Consider the following 20,032-nt stretch of genomic DNA (forward strand, 5'->3'; position numbering starts at 1 on the left):
AAGGACACATTCTACCAAAAGTGCCTAGTGTGAATGAATCCGAAAGTGAAATGTCGCACTCAAACCACATTCACACACGTACCAATATTGTGAGAATAGCACGCAATTTGCAAGTGCTGTTTGACTAGGCAGGCCCGAAGAGCATGAGAGAGATGCATCAAGGGAGGCCGCCGCGACAGAGAGACAGGGCGGGTATTGTCTCATTCAGAGCATTGCGATTTCTTTCACTTTTTGCAAAAGGTTGGCTTTGTGATGCCTTTACCGGTGCTTTTCCTCCCACCTATGACCCGAGGCCTTTGAATGATTATCGCCTAAAGTGAAATTATTCATCTCCCTCGGACCGGAGGCTTCCACCTGGCTTCCCCTTCCCAGTGTTTGAGAGAGGGAAATTAATGTCTTGTTACGTCTGCGTTTCCGCATCCCGCGGGCAGGCTTCTTGCTCATACACTCAGAGTTCACGGTTTATTACTGATTCAGGCCTCTCAGTTTCCTCCAGTCCGGTGCCCTCTTCCGTCGAGGAATAAATGTCAGCAGCAGTTTCGTTCTTGTTCGGATACTGCGCACTCCATCCTGGTTGTTGGTAAACCCCATGCACTGTGGCGGTGCTGTGCTGTGCTGTTCACTATCTGCATAGCGTCCGTGCAGCTTCATAGCGCTCCATGTGTGCGGCTGTATCCGACATAAACTCTATTTAAGGATACAATATATGGCTTGGTGGTGTGCTTTCATTAAAGCCAAGTGTTACTTTTTGCATTATTTGTCATTAAAAGGTTTAATATTTCCATTATTCCCTTTTAAAGAAACGCACGGTCGTTTGAGCAAACATTCTCCTGAGGAATCACCCACAGGCGGCTCCTTCAGCACAGATAGTGAACATACAGCACTAGTATCATGTGTAAAAACAGGGCACAATCATTATCTGTGAGCACACTAGGCTGGATTTATCCTAGAGGCATTACCCGTGAATATGCAGCACTAGCTTTATTTATGAGTACACTGCATTAGTCATTTTTGTGAGAGCACTGCAGGTCCATTGTGTGTCAGTACACTGCCACTAACATCTGTAAGTTGGGCTGGGTTTATCATAGAGGCATTAATACTCTGTGTGAGTGCACTGAACGTCCATTGTGTGTGAGTACACTGCACTAGCATTATCTGTGAGTACAGCACTCGAACTGTGCCTGTTAGATTAAGTGATTTGCCCAGAATCACAGCAGGATATTGAGCCGACACGGAGACTCAAACCTGGTTCTCTAGTTCCAAAATCGGCATCTCTGGCTGTTACGCTGCATCATCTCCCCATCCTTTTGATAGTATATCAATAATTGAGTCGAAGGGCCCTACAAATCATGTTCCACTGATAAATAATCTCACAGAGCCATGCTATCTAAATAGAACGATCAGTGTGAACTGTGCAATGTGTGAAAAAAGTGCTTGATGCATATAAACGAATGTACGTATACACATCCTGTTGTCTTGAAGTTTCAGCTTCCATTTGCACTGGCAGTGTCTGTGCGTGAGTACACAGCACTGACTGCAAGTGTGAGAACACAACGCTGCAATCATCTGTGACTGTGTGCGTTTGCATTACCTATAAACATGCCTCACGTACACTGACGCTGCACTGTCAGTATTCGTTAGTATGCCTCCGTTATCGTGTGTACACCATCCTCACATCTGTCAGCACACTAAGCTTGTATTATCTGACAACGCCATACTCTGGTTGTCCGTGACTGCTGTGTACTTGCTCTGAGTAGTCTGCACTGGCGTTTCCTCCTCATTATCATGCTATTTTGTTCCTGTGTCACGGTTCTCACTTCTTCCACCTGTGCTCAGGGCAGAAATGGGCACACTTCGCAGGTAGAGGGGAAAGGGTCTTATGGGAAAGAAGACCACCCCCTCTCCCCGAGTGTCTCGTCTGTCTCTCGCCTCTCTCTCTGGCCCTTCCTGCCTCTCAGGAGCTCTATTCTGGGGGATGCATGCTCATTTTTTTTCTCTCACAGGAGCACAGCACACCCTGCTGTCTCAGCGTGTGCTCTTCACACTGCGGTCCTGTGGCCTGTCTTATGGAAGAGACAGGAGGATGGGCTGAAATGGTGCCTATATTCTCCTATACAACAAAATAGGGAACTCAATGGGCTGATATTTACCGGGGTCCAGTGTATCAGCCCCTGAAGTAGTCAAAACAAAAAGGATACACTGTTCCCCCTAAGTTGGAGAGACAGAAAAACCTAGGACTGTGAAAGAGGGGGGAGGCCCCCTTCCGGAACTAAAACCCTCACACACCCAGCAAGCTAGGTGTCATGCTTCATCATCTGGGTTCTGCTCCTCGTCAGACTGGCGCTGCAATGTCTGACGGGCACCCGCGAAGGGGCTCTTTATCGGAGATCTTTTGTTCCTGCCAGTTGGTGCATGTGGTTATGAGGGTTTTAGGTGAAGTGTAGGCGTGAGCAAATAGTGAAGTGGTGCAGATTAAAAAAGGTTAGGAAGTCCACAGGAATTTTTATTAGTGTGGCTAGCTACCTTATTAAAAACAGAGTAGGGAGGTACACTCACGGGTGCTAAGATCCAGTGAGGTGTGCTCTACCTAGTGGTCAACATGTTTCATGCTAAAACTAGCAATTCATCAGGACCTATAAGAAAACTGTCCTACGCGTATCGGGAAAGGACAAGTATTACCTTCCAAAAGTAACTGGTAGCAGGCCAATTGGTCCTGCCACAATTTAGTGGAACCCTACTTATGTAGCAGAATGGCGTCACCGGACTTCTCCCGGGCGTAGGTACCACTGTTGTTGGTACCTGTCCGCTGGACGGACTTCTCGATAAGACCTACCCGCACGCTGGCAAGGAGGTAGGTTTCGGAAGGGGGCCTCCCCCCTCTTTCATGGTCCTTGGTTTTTCCGTCTCTCCAACTCAGGGGGAACAGTGTATCCTTTTTGTTTTGCCTAGGTGGTGGGAGCCTGCTTCCATGTGATTGGCATGCTGCGTAAAATCTTCCCCTTACTACCAGATGCAACCAGGAGGACGTTGGTACAGGCTCTAGTCCTGAGTCGATTGGACTATTGCAATGGCCTGCTCCTGTCTGCTAACGAGGGAGTTACGAAAAGACTTCAGGTGGTCCAGAACACGGCTGCTCGCCTGGTTCTGAACACTCCTCCTCGTACGCCCTCCAAACCTCTGCTGACAAAATTATATTGGTTATCTGTCAAACAGAGGGCCAAGTTCAAGGTATGCTGCACCATACATAAAAGCCTGAATGGAATGGGTCCTGCATACCTGACCACCAAATTTGTCCCTTACATACCCTCCCGGACACTCCGGTCGAGTGAACAAGGCCTTCTGTGTGTACCTAGAGCAAAGAAGGCCAGACATGGAACTAAAGCATTATCAGTAGCTGGACCTTCTCTTTGGAATAGTCTCCCAATATCCCTCAGGCTATGTGCAGAACACTTCCCTTTTAGAAAGCTGTTGAAGACCTTCTTATTCCAACACTAGACTAGAACAGCTGCTAAAATAGTCCTTCCCCTAAAATCTATGTTGTAGAAGCCAAAGGCGCGGAGATACTCCTCCGGGAGTCGAAGCCAGCGCGGTACAAACCTGCAAATAAATAAATATATTCTCCTGCCAGCTTCTGAGAGAGACCTGGTGGTGTCTTAATAGGTATAAACAGACAGGCATATATTAAACCTGGTATAGGACACGTCAAACACCGACACCTTCAGGTCTCAGTCAAGTCAATGGCATCGAAACATACAAAATTATTTTAATTTTATAGTAATATTAAAAGTTGGTGTGTTTCTTGGTTCGACTGTTTCATGAAATATTAAAAAAGTTAGAAACATTTTTAGCAAACCCGAGTTTCGTGGTTTGACTTATTCGACGCGCATCCTTTCCCTTTTGCAGATAGTTTCTGTTTTTAAGCTTTTCAGCATGCAGGAAAGCACCTCCCTTTGTGCCAGTGTATTTGTAGGCTGTGCTTGGAACCGGGTCTTTACTGCACCCACTTCCGTAAGCTTTTTATCCACACAGGGGTACTACTGTTTCCCCTCTCCAATTACTGGTCTAGGTTTCTTCGGCACTGGGATAAGTGCTTCTTTGGTTGGTGGGATGGTCTGCTCAGCCATATAATTTTGCAGTGGTTTACTGTTTCAAGTTCAATTTCAAAAAGGCTTCTTGATATATTAAAACAATATTTCCAATCCGAACCATCAAGCCAATCCTGGTCTTTAAACTGCGCCCCCCATACCCCTCCCTTCCTCCATGTCACAAATGGAACAAAGCATTTGCAATGCAATAGGTCTCGCCTTTACACGAGTTTGAGCTATTGGCATTGTAATGACAATGCCTTTTATTTATGTTTTAAAAACCAAAACATAAATAAAAGGCATTGTCATTTACAATGCCAATAGCTCAAACTCGTGTAAATGCGAGACCTACTGCATTGCAAATGCTTGTTTAAACTCTGTTGCATGTTATCTGTAGAGTTAGTACCAAGGTTTTGGCAGGTGAATCCTTTAACGATCTTTACTTGGCAGTCTAACCTTCATTGTAGACGAGAGGGGCTGTAACGTTGGAGCATGTATAAGTTATTTAATATAGTAACTCTTGGTAATAGCAGTCATACAGTCCTCATCCTCTAGACAGCCCACTAACCACTCTAGTCTTTGTGCTTCCTATTGTTTTAGACGGAGCACATAGATGGTCTGTGGGAATGCCAAGCGAATATATTTGGTGGTCTTGGTCTGGCAGAATGAATTATGCACTTGAGAGTATACCACATATTGCTGAATAATGTGCTACAGTCTCATCCCTGACTGTGGGAAATGCCCCATCAATTATTCGGAAACATAAAATACAACTGAGACAGCAGTGGCTAACTTATACTTAACTGGATATGAATCCTATATGTCGACTTGCTTAATGGAAGTTTAGTAAGGTCGGAAACTGTTTAGTATTATTTGTTTATTTTTACAGCCAAGAACTTTGTGAAGATTGGAAAAAGATACCAGCAAGACTAGATTGTTATACTTTCTTTTTGAAACGTTCTTGTTGAAGATATTACTTTTTTTGTGCTCTTTTGGAATTGTGCTATATTTGGTGTTTTATTAATCTTAGTTTAACATTAGCAAATGTTCCAGTCTCTGTAATTAAATTCCATGAGCATTGTGTTTCTTTGGTCAAAATTCAGTCAATCTATCACTACCATGATTCTTCTTAACCGTGTTATCTGTGTATTTTTAGGAGTGTGAAAATGTTAATTATATCATTGCTTCGATTTAGAACGTGAAGTTTTCATTCATTGGTAAATTCAAGAGACGACTGTACCATGCTACTTCAGCTGGGGTGTATCTACATCATTTATCCTACATCGACTACATGAACTTGTTTTCTTGTTCCTCCATAATGACATATTGTTCCTATGGTGATCTCAAGCTTCGTTACTCTCAATTTTAAAATGGCATGTGAAGTAAATGTCAAAAGATCAGAAAAATCATTTGTATTATGCAGTTTTTATCACATTCCAGTTGTTGGCATGCCATTTTACAAACTTTGAAACCGTGATTCTTTTTAAGTACCAACGTTTAGACTTCTTGATCACAAACTATGTGATAATGATTTTTTGTCAAGAAGAAAGTCGAGAAATGTAAATAATTGTACATATTGTGATCTCAAATTGTGAACATGTAAACTTCATGTGTAAAATGTCAAGGAAAATTACTTAATGTCCACAAATAAAATGCTGACTTCGATCACAGTTTGAATTTTAGCTGTCTTTTTTGTAACATTTTTAAATAAAATATATATTTTATTTAAAAAAAAAGTGTTTTCCCTTTTTTCAACCCCAGACCTTTTGGATTTTAAAATGCCTTACTTTCAAAGCTGTAAAAGTGTGAACATTCATAAAATAGCATGCCGTTTAGATGTTTAATATAAGAGACATATATTCTGTTGGCTTACTGTTCTAAAGCCCTTTATAATGAATCATTGCCATTGTAGTATATGGCAGTATCCACTAGTATGGGCCAGTGACACTGTCAGCGTCATGCTTTGCAGGGTTGGAGTCTCCCTCCCTGCGTGAGAGCAGCCGTCCAGCATTCTCAGGCATAGTCCCTCATGAAGCATGTGTGTTTTGCTGCCTTGTCCTCGGTAATGGTAAGTGTTAGTATTCTAATCTTTGGGTATGTATGTTGTACTGAGACCCCACGCCGCCCCAACTTCTCCCACTGTGATCCCAGGCCCTGGCTGCACTTTGCTGGCCCTGTCAGAATTGGAACTGCAGCATTTGTTCCACAGCAAAGTTGATCCAAAAGACGAGCAGGACAGTCGGGGTTTAGCAAAAATTACAGGTCTGCTGCTCGACGCGGAGCTGCAAATGTCCTTTTCTGTCCGCTGCCTGAAAGCGTCTAGACTAGAGAATCACTTGTTAAAACCAAATGATCAGTGCAAACCCAGCAGAAAATATCCGTCTGATTCCAAATATTTTTTTATTCATGTGGCAGAGGGGACCTACGTTTGAAGGAGCCTTCCAGTGAATGATGACTCCATACATTTCAAAACCTCAGCAGATGTCATCAAACAGAGCAACACTCATTAGTGACTATTGTTGGTGATTGCTACCCATGTGGCTGGTAAACAGCACCATGCTTTTTTTCTCTACACTTAACAGCCCCTTCTCGAGTGCATACATATACCTTACAAAGGGCCCAATGTATTGACAATGTTTTTTGTTTTTCACCCTTGCAAATTCTGCTTTGCCCAAAGCTTCAAGCTTTGAAAGAATGAAAAAACAAAACGCAGGCTTTAAAAGTGCATTTCATTGCAACTCACAATCTAAACTTTACGATTTTTTGTGAGCTGCAAGGAAAGGGGGCAGCAAATGGGTGTCCCCTTTTTTTTTAAGCATCGAAGGAAATGTATCAATGGTCTGCAGTTGCTCCTGTGATCAGAAAGGACTGGTCGTTTACTGACTGACCTAATCAGTTAGTTAGCAACAATAAGGGTTCTTGTTCCCTTGTGAAGTTGACTCAAATATCAGTCAAGCAAAATCAAGAGATATCTGCTTACAGTAGACAGTTACCTGCTGTATGACATTAAAACTGGCCCTATCTTCATGCCCTTAACATTAATGCCAGAAACATTGATTGATTTACCATTAAGACAATGCACGTCAGCGATTTAGTTCCTCTCTTTTTTCACGTTTTAGTTTGTCTTGCCTTCCTAAAGTGTTAGGTATTTAATCATGTGTTTCTTTCTGTATTTATTTCCCTTGCATACTTTGGGCCATGCCATGTGTTTCTAAGGGGCTTTGAATGAGAGCTCGAATGCTGACCCTGAAGCCAAAGCAAAGTGCCCGTCAGTGGGTTGGCCTCTCTGCAGCGCACGCAGAACAATAGTCATGTATTCCATTTGTAATTGCAATTTTGTGAAAAAGTGGCAACCCTATACTAAAAGTGGCAACCCTATACCTAATGGCTCCCAACCGTCAACAAGCAGTTTAATGCCCTCTCTTGGCGTTTCTGCTAAGTGTAACAAAGATATTCCCAAAAGTAACAACATGACATCGAATAGTTCCCAACCACTATCCAGTATTCCAACATCCTGTCCTGCTGCTTCTGCCATTGGCCTGCCCAACATCCTTCCATTGAAGGTACCCCGTAGGATACCTCCAATGGATCTTACCCCAGATTCCTATCCTTTTGTGGTTGTCCTCACCAATGTACCACCTTTGTTGGCCGGCCAAAGAGAATCTTTCCAGATGTTAAAAAACAAGGTAATGCATTGGTTGAGGGCAAATAGACCACTGCCTGGGGAAGTAGATAGATTGAATATTGGAGTGAGAAGGACAGATTGGATAGGTTGTACTCCGAAGAGCTTGGGGGGGGAGTGTATAGTTGTTAATTTCCAAGATCCTAGGGTGGCACGTATAATTACGAAACAAAATTGGGGCACAAGCAGTGGTGGGATTGGTGTGGTTGATCTCACATTTTTTTATCCAAGACCAACAGGTGTTCAAGTTGGTAGGATTAATGAACTGGGCTACCGTAATAATTTCCCTTCCCTTGGTTTTGGTGCTTTCCCTGTACCAACACAACGGAGCAACTTCTACAATGGACCAATGTATAATCATCCCAATATAATGCAAGATCTAGGATGGGTCCATTGACAAAATTTTGATTATTGCCTGAATAATAGGGGCGGTATGACCTGCTGGGATACATGTGAGAAGCTTGTGCCAACTGTTTTGTTTAAAAATGTGGAAACTAACGAATTAAGAACTGGTTGGGGGACTGTGATTATGGAGGATACTTGTGGGGAGCGTATCCCAATTTCTGGGGTCGCCGAAAACGTGGAACCAATCATATTAAGTACTGTTGGTATTCAGGAGGCTGACTACAACACAGAGGATACTACCCGAGGGAGGGAGGGGCATGATGGTTTTTCAGTAAACAACGGTGGGGTGCCCTGTTTAGGAGTAGTACCCAAGGACGGTCCCAGTTTGGGGAAGTTTCTTTCGTGGAACATCGCAGGGCTGAGTAGCAAGCTGACTTCGCCACACTGGATAGATTTTATTAATGAATTTGAAGTTTGTTTATTCCAGGAGACATGGGCTTGCGACCCTATATTTCTTCCTGGATACTTAAATTTTTCAATTCCGGCCAGTAGAGGCTCTAGGGGACGACCGATGGGAGGCCTAACTATTTGGGTAAGACAAAGTCTCCAGATAAAAATTAAAATGGTGGATTTGAGCTGCAAAGACATCCAAATGCTAAGAATAACCTCTGAAAAGGGGGGAGGGATAGATATATATAATATCTATGCTAGGGGAAGCACCACTGGGAGTTCACCCATTCTCGAGGCCCTGGCCACATTCTTGGAGTCACAGTCCCTGGGTAATAAAATTGTATTAGCTGGTGACCTAAATAGGACCTTCGAACCATTGGATAGTTCGGAGGATCCCTTAGGACAAGAAGAGGATACCCAATGGGGTGTACCGACTTTACATCTGGCTCCTGTCAAGCGGTGGACGAAAGATATATTACAACTGAACGCCATCTGCTTGGAACATGGGCTGAGAGCCTTAAATGGGAGGACGAAGGGCGATATGGAAGGTGCATGTACATTCGACAATGGTCACAACCAAAGTTGGATAGATTATGTTCTATGCAGCCTTAATCTGTGGCAGTCAGTATGCGACATGAAAATTGAGGTTAGACTGGAAAGTGACCATAATCCCCTCTGCGTGACTCATGATTGGTGGATGGTCATACCAGGGAACACTCAAATAAGTGATGGTCCATTGCCTATAATGGCTAATGACATGCGCAGACTTAATTGGCCGAGTGTACTGGCAAACGCAGAGTCCATGGTTTTCATAAGTTCTGAGGTGGATACTGCAATTGCTGCTATGGAGGCTGTAAATTTCGTAATCCCAGGCTCAAGAGAAATAACGGATATACACAATAAACTCTTCTCTCTTTTAAAACCGCATTTTTTGAGGTCTAATAATGCGAATAGGAAAAAAACACCTAAACCAGATAGGTGGTTTAATCGCCAGTGCAGGGCAGCCAGGATAAGCTTGGGAAGAGCAATCAGGAACAGGGATAAAGCAGCGATCAGTGAGGCTAGGAAGCACTACAAGGCTAGTGTATTACTAGCAAAAAAAACATGGGATGAAAAGTATTGGGCAGACCTAAACGAGGCCTCGGGTGCCAAGGATTCCAGGTTATTCTGGAATATTGTCAAGTGGGGCAGAGGTGGATCCCCAAATAAACCCGACAATAATGTCGCAGAGGGTGCCTGGGTGGAGTACTTCAAACCCCAATATGCAGAGAATACTGAGTTTAATGATGTGGAGGTAATTTCAGCTGTATTCCTCACTGGAAATTTATTTTCCCCCAAAGAAACTGAAGCTGCAATTTGTGCTGCTAAAGGGGGAAGGGCTCCGGGTTTAGACGGGATACCCTCTGATGTTTTTACAAACGATAAGGCGAGGTGGGCTAGGTATGTTTTCCTTTTAGGAAATGCAATTGCAAAGGGAACGGCAGTCCCAGAATTATGGAAGGGAGCAACTATTATACCCATATATAAAAAAGGGGATCGGTCCCTTCCGGCCAACTATAGGCCGATAAGTTTGATTGCCACCATTCAAAAAGTGGTGGGGAGGATGGTGGTTAACAAGCTAATGGATTGGGTAGACGAGTCCAACGCCCTGTCCCCGTATCAGGCTGGATTCCGGCGGGCTACCAGCACACTCGATCAGGTGTTTCGTTTTGCTCTGCTGCAGTGGGGGACGGTGGTGCTAGGCGAGGGCAGCCTGTATGTCGCCTTTGTCGACTTGCGGGCTGCCTTCGACCTGGTCCCAAGGAGAAAGCTCTGGGCAGTTTTGAGCGAAATAGGCCTTCCGGCAGAGTTACTCACTCTGATAATGAGGTTGCACAAGTGTAACTTTGCTAAAGTCCAGTGGGGTACGAACGGTGAATCTTCTGCCAACTTTCCAATTGGTCGTGGAGTACGACAGGGGTGTGCTATGGCCCCCCTGCTTTTTTCCCTATTTATTAACGGAATTGTGGCTCGGATGCTGGATGCCAGTGTCGATGCACCTTCGTTGGCGGGCCTCAGGGTTCCGATCCTGATGTTCGCCGACGATACTTTGATTTTATCTAAAACACCGGCCGGCTTACAGCGAGCTTTAAACATCTTTGACCACTTCTGTGGGGAACATGGCCTGGAAGTGAACGTGGGTAAGACCAAGTTAATGGCCTTCTCACCGAAACGTAGACCCCGGCCTAAAATACTCCTGAACAATTATGTGTTAGAGGTTGTTACTGTATTTACCTATCTTGGTGTGCAGATAGCAAACAATCTAAAATGGTCCCAACACATAGAAAAGGCGGTTCTGAGGCACCAGCAGATTTCGGGGGCTCTCCGGGTGGAACATAAAAAATCAAAATCAAAGCCTATAAAACCAGTCCTGGCAGTATATGATGCCAAGGCTATTGGGTCTGCCCTATATGGGGCTGAGCTGTGGGGCTTTGACAGGCTTCTAACTTTGCAAATATCAGAGAATAGGTTCCTTAGGGGAATCACTGGTCTCCCCCAGAGTACACCACTAATCCCGCTCGGTCTTGATCTAGGGAGAAGACCAGTTAGTGACCCAGCGCGATTGCGCCCGATTCTCTACTGGAGACGTCTCTGGACTACTCCAGAGATACGGCACTATGCTGAGGGGTTCCTTGCCATAATTAAAGCCGACACCTTCCATAAAATTGTATGGTTAAAAAATCTTAGGATTGCTTTAGGTGATCTCGGCCTTTCCCACCTATGGGATAATCCATCTGGGGAACCCTTTCCAAGTAAAAATATAATTAAAGGTCTATACTGGGATTGGATAGATCGCAGACTTTGGAATAGCACGAGACCAGACACAATGGCGGGGCGCTTTCTAGAAATTAAAATGTGTCCTATATTGGAACAATACTGGGATAGCATTACCAACCCAGGGGACAGGAAGCTTTTCTTCCAGTTAAGATCAGGTGCCCTTCCCTTGAGATCTCTGACGGGTAGGTGGAGGAATACAACCACCTCGTGCTGCCCGGTTTGTGGTGCAATTAAGGAAAGTATAGGTCACTTTTTATTCCTGTGCAAAGCTTACGCCATCCCGAGAAGAGTTTGGTTAGTTCCCTTTTGTAAAAACTTAGGGACATCTAGGGGTGTTGAGGCGTTACGAATTATTTGCACAACCACTGATATGCCTATTGTTCTAGGAACAGCAAAGTACTTGGGGTGGGCATGGTCCATTAGGCGGAGGGCAATCTCTAGTACTGTAATTTAACTAGGGTATAGGTGATTGCTGTGTAATGTATATGAAAGATTTCTTTTATCTTTACTTTTTATGTATGTATAAATGTTTCAAAAGTATGTATAATCGAGGAAAATTGTTTTTTAATGCGATATATTCTTTTAAATGTATGTTTGTGCTTTTATGAGTTTATCCCTCGAATAAAGCTTTGAAACTTGATAAGTGTTAGTATTCTAATCTTTGGGTATGTATGTTGTACTGAGACCCCACGCCGCCCCAACTTCTCCTACTGTGATCCCAGGCCCTGGCTGCACTTTGCTGGCCCTGTCAGAATTGGAACTGCAGCATTTGTTCCACAGCAAAGTTGATCCAAAAGACGAGCAGGCCAGTCAGGGTTTAGCAAAAATTACAGGTCTGCTGCTCGACACGGAGCTGCAAATCTCCTTTTCTGTCCGCTGCCTGAAAGCGTCTAGACTAGAGAATCACTTGTTCAAACCAAATGATCAGTGCAAACCCAGCAGAAAATGTCCGTCTGATTCCAAATATTTTTTTATTCATGTGGCAGAGGGGACCTACGTTTGAAGGAGCCTTCCAGTGAATGATGACTCCATACATTTCAAAACCTCAGCAGATGTCATCAAACAGAGCAACACTCATTAGTGACTATTGTTGGTGATTGCTACCCATGTGGCTGGTAAACAGCACCATGCTTTTTTTCTCTACACTTAACAGCCCCTTCTCGAGTGCATACATATACCTTACAAAGGGCCCAATGTATTGACAATGTTTTTTGTTTTTCACCCTTGCAAATTCTGCTTTGCCCAAAGCTTCAAGCTTTGAAAGAATGAAAAAACAAAACGCAGGCTTTAAAAGTGCATTTCATTGCAACTCACAATCTCAACGTTACGATTTTTTGTGAGCTGCAAGGAAAAGGGGCAGCAAATGGGTGTCCCCTTTTTTTTAAGCATCGAAGGAAATTTATCAATGGTCTGCAGTTGCTCCTGTGATCAGAAACGACTGGTCGTTTACTGACTGACCTAATCAGTTAGTTAGCAACAATAAGGGTTCTTGTTCCCTTGTGAAGTTGACTCAAATATCAGAGTCAAGCGAAATCGAGAGATATCTGCTTACAGTAGACAGTTACTTGCTCTATGACATTAAAACTGGCCCTATCTTCATGCCCTTAACATTAATGCCAGAAACATTGATTGATTTACCATTAAGACAATGCACGTCAGCGATTTAGTTCCTCTCTTTTTTCACGTTTTAGTTTGTCTTGCCTTCCTAAAGTGTTAGGTATTTAATCATGTGTTTCTTTCTGTATTTATTTCCCTTGCATACTTTGGGCTATGCCATGTGTTTCTAAGGGGCTTTGAATGAGAGCTCTAATGCTGACCCTGAAGCCAAAGCAAAGTGCCCGTCAGTGGGTTGGCCTCTCTGCAGCGCACGCAGAACAATAGTCATGTATTCCAGTTGTAATTGCAATTTTGTGAAAATGTGTGTGAAAGAGGTGCACAAATTATTAAGGGGCAAAAGTAAATAAACTGCTTGAATGTAAGTACAGTGTATGTTTGGAAGTGAAGTGAGGGAGATGCAAGGAAGCACATTTGGGGAAGAGTAAAAAGAGGGTGCTGAAGAGGAAAGAGGGGTGGTTGAAGATGTGCAGATGGAACGCTCATAATACTATTGACATTTTAGAATTGAAACATTTTGAAGGTTAGTTATTTATAACAAATCCTTGTTACGCATTTATGTTAAACAGCTAACAACCATTGACAAGGCCAGTCATTGTTTTAGGTGTCAGTCAGTTGTTGTTTTATATATCTTGATGCAATTGCATCTCAGAGAGAAACCAAAATACTGGTTGGGTAACCGCTCACTATGGGAATCGCAAACATGAATTTTACGTGTTCCCTTTTAGAGAGTCCCCACATTTTTCATCCCACTTAAAGACCTGTCTTCTCATATTTCTATTCGACTGATTGCAATCAGCAGCTGTGGGTCCTTCTCAAAGCCTGGTTAGAGCATTCTCTTCCAAAGTTGATGATGCATGCAGTGCAAGACACTGGGCAAGCACACACGTTAAAAGGCTCAAGCTGTCTCGTTGTACAATTTGCACATTACAGTAACTGTTGAACATATTAATGCAGTAAGATATAGGGCAGTTTGTGTTTAATATTTCAAAACTATACATTCCCACTGCTTTATAAGCCGTGCTTTATCATTAAATTTGCTTTAAAATGCACCATTTTCCAATCTTTTTTCACTTTTTTTTCTCTTGAGGAGGGTCTAGCTTGGACCCCACATTTGCCAATTAACATTTTTGGCCCCGTGCTAGGCGGACATCTAGGGAAACCTACCATATCCACACATTTCTGAAACCTAGACACTGGGGGATTCAAGGGAGGTATGGCTTCCGTGGATCGCCCAAAATTTCCTTACTCAGAATCCCATGCAACCCTCAATTTTAGCAGAAAAAAACACTTTTTTCAACACATTTTTGTGTGGGAAAGTTGTGGCATCACCGGGCTGACACAAATTTCCTACAACTCAATGTTCCCCTGGGTCTCCCGATAAAAATGGTTCCTCACTCGTGTGGGAGGCCCAAGTACCTGCGACAGGCAAGGGCCCAAAACGTAGTGAGGCGACATCAAAATTGCCTATCTCAAAACGTCTCCTGCCATGGGTGTTTAGTTTACGACAATATCTACAGTTGGAAGGTTACTCTTAGATGGCATGTACACCTTGGCAGAGAGACTAAAAAGACAAAGATTACTGCACAGCCATCTATTCCTCAAGCACACACACATACTGGTTGGATTTGGCACGAGGGCGCGTGATGGCTCAGTATATACATTTTTATTAACAAGAGATTTCACAAAATGAAATGCACTGTCAATAATTGAAAGGACAAAAAACTGAACTATTGACTCTCAGCTCGTGAGCTGTAAAGCCACGTCAAGGCCCCAACCGCTTTAGAGGCCATTCACACACCTTTCATAGGTGATACACACAAGACCATTCACACCACCAGGCACGAAACCAACACATTACAACATTCACAAAAATGGACACGGTACTGCCTGCTTGAGAAAGACAAAAAAGACCAATATTACTGGACAGCCATCGATTTCTCAAGCACACACACAAACTGGTTGGATTTGGCATGAGGGTGAATGATGGTTCAGTATATACAATTGTGTTAACAAGTGATGTCACAAAAATGAAATGCACTGGTAATAATTGAAAGGACGAGAAACTGAACCATTGACTCGCAGCTCGTGAGCTGTAAAGCCACAACAAGGCACCAACCTCTTTACAGGGCATTCATACACCTTTCATACTTGTGACATACAAAACCATTCACACCGCCAGGCGCGGGCCCATCACATTACAACACTCACACCAGCAGACAGTGCCATTCAAGGGCCCATCACTTTCACACACCCACATTCCTGACACAGCAACCACACAAGCTGATGGATTGTGTGGAGTATCACTCGGCTAGCAGTGTGTGTAGTGACCAGCAGCAAGTCATTACTCACACACGAGCGCCAGTTCACGCACACCTCCAGCCAAGCACCAGTCCACGCACACGGCCAGCCAATCGCCAAATCACGCACATTGCCAGTCCACGCACACCGCCAGCCAAGCGCCAATCCACGCACACCGCCAGCCAAGCGCCAGTCCACGCACACCGCCATCACATTTAAGATTTTTTTATACAAAAAAGAAAACACATAAACAAATTGCAAATGGATACAAATCTACTAACACAAAATCTGAAACTAAATACATTGCACTAATGCCAACCTTGGAACAGAACAAACATTTTTAAACAATACAGACCAGGCAGTTCACTTTACCACTCATGGATGCTCCCAATAATAATTTTGCGTGTGGTACGTTCTAAAACAAGCAGGCACACACAGCCCAGGGTTAGAAGGACGCTCGGAGCAGTACAAACGAGTCTTCTTCCGTGTACCTCTTCGCCAACAGACTCTACATCTCCTAGTGGGGAAGTCTTTTGAGGGTGTGGGAGGAATGTGATCATGAAAGTGGCGATCTTTCAATCGAGCCACATCCTCCACCACTTCAACTCTAGGAACACTTACCTGTTCCACAACAACAAGGCTGCCTATCACAGACTGCTGAAACTGAACATAAGTCAATTTTGATGCAGGAGAACACTCCTTGAACATAACAAAAGCATTGAAGGTTGCTAAATTGAAGAGATGGATGGCCAACTTCTTATACCAAATGTAAGCCTTACGAATAGCAGTGTAAAGTTCCTACCTCTGATCTACTCCATCAACACCATCCATGTGCTTATTGTAGTCTAAAATACACACAGGTATGCGCACATCAGCAATCTGACCCCAAAGAGGCACAGGTGAAGTACTCGCATCATGGATGGTAGTCGACATTTACACATCCCTCCTGTCCACAAATTTCACAGCTAGTAGTTAATCACTACGCAAGGAACTGCACTGTCCCCTCTGAAGTGTTTTGCCAACAAGCTCTTTTGGATAACCTTTACGGTTGGAGCAGATTGTCACGAGCAAAAGTGTCCACTTTGAACAATTCCTTAAACAATTGCACAGCAGTGTAGAAGTTATCAAAGTACAAATGGTGGCCTCTGTTAAACAGTCTTATAGCAAGATCTCCCACAATTTTCTCTGAAACTCCAAAAGTGGACGGACAACCAGGGGGGTCAATAGTGGAATCCCTACCAGTGTCAACGCGGGAATTAAAAAGATATCCTGTCCTTCTCTCAGACAACATATACAGCTTAGTTCCATAGCGTGCCCTCTTGCTAGGAATGTATTGCCTAAAATCCAAACAGCCCTTGAACAGGACCAAAGACTCATCAATAGATATTTCTTTCCCTGGAGTATAGATCTCTGGAAATCGATCTACAAAGTGATCAAGAACAGGCTGAATCTTAAAAAGAAAGTCACAGGGTAATCTCGTGGCAACGCAAAGCATTATCAACAAAATGCAGCATCCAAAGAAAAAGTAAATACCGATCACGAGTCATAACTGAAGGAAATATGGCTGTTGCCATCAAGGGACTGGTAGACCAATATGAAGCCACGAATAGCTTCTTTATCTGAAAGAAACAGGTTAGTGTTAGATTCCTTACCTTAAAATAACCCCAGGCGTCGGACTGGATCCGGAAAGTTTTGCGTAGCAGTACCCCTGCGCGTCGGTAGGCGTCATCTGCGGCTCCGCGTCCGTCGTTGGCGTCGTGGTCGCCGGGATGACGTCGTCGGAGTACTTAGACGCCGCCCTCGCGCGCTGACGTTAGTTCTTCTTTTTTCTGCACCAGCAAGCGCAGATCCGGGAAGAGCAGTAATCCTAGTCAATCTTTGACTAAACTTTTTGATCTCTTTTGGATCTTCTCGAGTCAATGTCTCGACTCTCGGTGCCGATAGGGATGTCCGGGTTCAAACCCTGCGACAATTGTAACCGATTGATGTCGGTTACCGACCCCCACCGTCGGTGCTTTTATTGTCTCTGGGCCGACCACGATGACAAGTTGTGCTCCAACTGCCGGGCCTTGACCTCGAAGGCTAGGCGGGAGCGGTCCTGTAAGCGTCTCGAGCTCCGGCAGTTGGCCCCGCGCTGCTCGAGGTCCCAGTCCAGGAGGAGGTCGAGGTACCGGTCGCGGGTCCACAGTCATCACAGCTCAGCGAGTCGACACCACTCGTCGGGCTCCAAGTCCTCAGGTAAGTCTAGGCACAAGAAGTCGAAGAAGCGACATCGCTCTACCGACTCCCTACGATGCTCGTGCAATGCGGCCGGGGGTTCGGGCGACACCGCCCACGCGGCTCTGCCGGAGCTGCAAGTGCCGCGTCCAGCTCCACACCTGCCGGTCCCTGGGCTACACGCGACACCGGCAGAGATCAGCGCCTTCTTCACGGCCATGAGGTCACGCTTCTCTCCGTCGGGCCCCGCGGGTCCGTCTGGGAGCCCAAGCGTGCCGGCAGCTCCGGCCCCGGCGCCGTCAGGTGCTCTGGCCCCGGCGGGTGCTTCAGAGCCATCGAGGACTCCGGTTCCGATGCAGCAGGGCTCCTCGGGATCCAGGTCTGGATCCGTGACGACGCCAGTCGACCTTAAGACCCCTCCGCTTTCGCTGTTACCAAGGGTGTCGCCCCTGGCGCTGTCCCCGGATGGCATCGTCCCTGGTCCCAACCCCGGTCCGGATCCGGCGTCAGACCGGCACCGACCGGCGCCATCTTCGACGCCGATTGGTGAGCTCTTTACCGACGACCCGGCTCCATCATTTATTCCTAATTATCAGGAGATGGATGATCAGGGGGACTGGGAGGGGTCTGAGGACCCTCTGGCACTGCAGTGCCAGTTGAGCCAGGACTGGGCAGACGAGCTGGGGGAGGCCAGTGGTCTGGACACTTCGCCCGACACTGGATTCGTCTCCCCTCCTACCGTGGCTACGGAGGAGGGGGCTGCTTACAGGGTGGTGTTGACTAGGGCAGCCAAGGCCTTGGCTCTTGAGCTCCCGGTCGCGGCCGTGAGGACTAACCTCCTCACCAAGGTGCTCAAACTGCAGGCAAGCTCCTCAAAGCCCCTCCTGCTGTTTAACGAAGCCCTCACTGACGTTCTGCTAGGCACCTGGTCCAAGCCCTCTACAGGCCTCCCTGTAGATCGGAACGTGGCCCGACGCCACCACCCGGCTCCGGGCGACCCCAGTTTCCTGTCCGTTCACCCCCCCCTGAGAGCCTGGTGATCCAAGCCTCTACCTCCCAACCGCATTCTCGACCGCTCCTCCCGATCGGGAATTCAAAAGGTACGATCAGTTTGGGAAGAAACTGTTCTCCTCACTGAGTTTGGGGTTGCGGTCTGTCAACACCGCCTGCCTTTTGGGCCGTTACACCCACTCTCTGTGGGATACGGTTGCGTAAGTGCTGCCGCAGTGCCTGGTGGAGGTCCAGGCCAAGCCCTAGCAGAGGGATGGGATGCAGCACGCTATTCGATTCGGTGTGGACTGGATACCACGGACTCGCTGGGCAGGGCGATTGGTGGCGGTTCGCCGCCACGCCTGGCTGAGGTCCGCCAAATTATCGGGGGATGTCCAAGCTTCCCTTATGGACATGCCCTTTGATCGCCATCGCCTCTTGGCGACAAGGCAGGCAGTGCGCTGGAGCGTTTCAAGGACTCCAGGGCTGTGGCCAAGTCCTTGAGCCTCGACTAACGCCAGCAAACTTCCGCCTTTCGTGGCCAAGGAAGGGGCGCCCCACACGTCCAGCTAGCCAGAGGCCGCAGAGCCAACCTCAACGTGGTCACGGACATGGTAACCGCCGTGGCGGTGCCGGGGTACACCGACAAGGTCAGTCCACACCTGCCCCCGCAGTATCTGCCTTAAAATCCTCCTAGTCCAAATTTTCAGGCCCATTCGACGCCGGTGGGGGGCAGGGTTCGCCATCACCTCCTTCACTGGCGCTCCATCACATCGGACAGGTGGGTGCTGCAAATCATCCGAAGGGGCTACTCCCTCCCCTTCGAGGCGACTCCTCCAGCCATGCCACCTCAGTACCACCGCATGTCGGGGGATCACTTGCGACTTCTACAGGAGGAAGTTGCGACCCTCTTGGCCAAGGGGGCCGTTGAGCGCGTTCCTGGGCCAGAAGTAGGACGTGGTTGCTATTCCCACTACTTTGTTACCCAAGAAGGGCAAAGGTGGCCTACGCCCTATCTTGGACTTTCGGAGCATCAACGGCTTCCTCCGGAACGAGAAGTTCAAGATGCTGACTTTGGCTCAGGTCCTAGCTGCCCTGGACCGAGAAGACTGGATGGTAGCGTTGGACTTGCAGGACGCATATTTCCACATCCCCGTCCTGCCGGCCCTCCGGCGTTACCTGCGGTTCACGGTAGGCCACGAGCACTTTCAGTTTACCGTGCTCCCCTTCCGCCTTACCAGCGCCCCGAGGGTGTTCACGAAAGTGATGGCGGTGGTCGCAGCTCATCTGCTCAGATTAGGGGTTTCAGTCTTCCCCCTATCTCGACGACTGGTTGTTGAAGGCGGGCTCGCCCCAGACAGTCGTCTCCCACCTCCAGACTACGGCTGACCTCCTGCACTCGCTGGGTTCTCCGTCAACGTGCCGAAGTCACACCTGTGCCCCTCTCAGAAGCTCCTTTTCATCGGAGCAGTTCTGGACTCAGCGCAGTTTCGGGTTTATCCCCCCGAACAGCGGGTTCGGGATATTCAGG

Source organism: Lissotriton helveticus, chromosome 10 (assembly GCF_964261635.1).
Source record: "Lissotriton helveticus chromosome 10, aLisHel1.1, whole genome shotgun sequence".
NCBI lineage: Eukaryota > Metazoa > Chordata > Amphibia > Caudata > Salamandridae > Lissotriton > Lissotriton helveticus.